We start from the raw sequence: 1602 nt of genomic DNA, 5'->3' as shown, positions 1-1602 counted from the left end.
TCAGTCCAGTTCTTCCTAAGGCTGAGATACTGATTTTCTTCTAACATATCAGCTTTGCACAAGCTGTTTTTTAATAAGTTAAAGAATATTATGGAGGAATAAAACCCTCCATCACACATTGTTTTTTCTGTAGATCTGGATGTTTTTTGTGTCCCTGATGTCCCTTATGATCAACGCTCCTGTTCCTTCTGAAAGGCTCTTTGCTGATGGTATGTGGGAATGAATTAATTCCTCGGGGCCAGCATCTGGTTTTGGCTTCTCCTCATCCCCCACTGCAGGGAACAGGCAGGAACAGGAGTCCTGCCTGCAGGAGGTCTGGGTGGAGGCACACTGCATGAGCTGGGTGCACCCTGACAACTTCACATTCTGTGCCATGTGCAAGGCAAAGATAATCCTGCATTCCATTTCCAATGCGTATCATGTAGGGTGACAGAGATGATTTTTTTTGTTGTTGTTGTTTTTTTGGGGAGGGTGGGGAGGGGTGAAATAGCTCTATCAGTATATCAATATTTAAATTTTCTGCCTTGAATGTCATAACAAAGCAGGGCCCTCATTTTCAATAACAGTACCTGGGAAAACGATGCACGTTACCAAAGTGCCACCTGCTGTACATCATCCAACGGTGGCAGTGCATCTCTCTCCCCAGGCACTCGGGGCAGTAACTGGATTCTCCAGATCTTTTATTTATTTTTTATTTACTTCACTGTAAAGATCTGCGCTGACAAAGTGACCACAGAAGATTTGTTGCCATCTCCATTGTAGCACAAAGACCGATCCTTCTTTTCAGTTCAGACTGATGAGTGCCGGGAAGGCCTGTTGTTTTGACCAAAAATTGTTAGTGGAGGTTTTTTAAATTTTGCAGCTGTGCTGCTGTTTGCGCAAGATCACTTCTTAAACAGGCTGCGTCCAAAAAATAGAGCTGAAATATTTTGAACTCGGAAATTCTCGGTGTGGAGAACAGCCCACACCTGACACTGTCTGTTCATCCAGCACTCATTCTTCTAAGCAGGGTTTACTGTGGACCTTTTTCGCATGGCAGCCCTCCACCTGGGAGCTGCCCGGCACAGGACTCGGCCTTCCTGAGCGCTGGGTCAACTTTGCAATTGGGAATTTGTGCACTACCTTCAGCGACGGGCAAACCCTCTGTCCCAGCACATTTATCCAAAGCATAAATGTATGCTTTTATAAACAAAAAGCAGTAACGCTGTCATCACACCTCATGGGGAGCGGGAGGTGACAAAACGCAGCCCCACATCGGATTCCAGCTGATTTTTCCACAGGATGTGGCTCCAGCAGGGGAGGGAGAGGGAATGAAGGCTGCCAGGAAAGCGACACTTGCGATAAATAATTCTGCACGCTGTGTGTCCCTGATAGGTGACTCTGGCCCACACACAGCAGCGGCTGCCTGCTCTGTGCCACTGCATAGAAACGAAGGGGCAGAGCCGACCTCAGAGATCTCACCACCTCAGCCAGCAGCTGAGCAGCTGGGACTATCACAAGTTTATTTAAAAAAAAAAAAAAAGGCTTTATTTGCTTGGGTTTTGGACTGATTTAAAATCTCCTGAATTAAGTAGAAAGTATATGCAAGGAGATGAACCTCCT

The sequence above is a fragment of the Numida meleagris genome, chromosome 7 (genome assembly GCF_002078875.1).
Source record: "Numida meleagris isolate 19003 breed g44 Domestic line chromosome 7, NumMel1.0, whole genome shotgun sequence".
In the NCBI taxonomy this organism is placed as follows: Eukaryota; Metazoa; Chordata; class Aves; order Galliformes; family Numididae; genus Numida; species Numida meleagris.
This window is presented reverse-complemented; position numbering follows the sequence as displayed.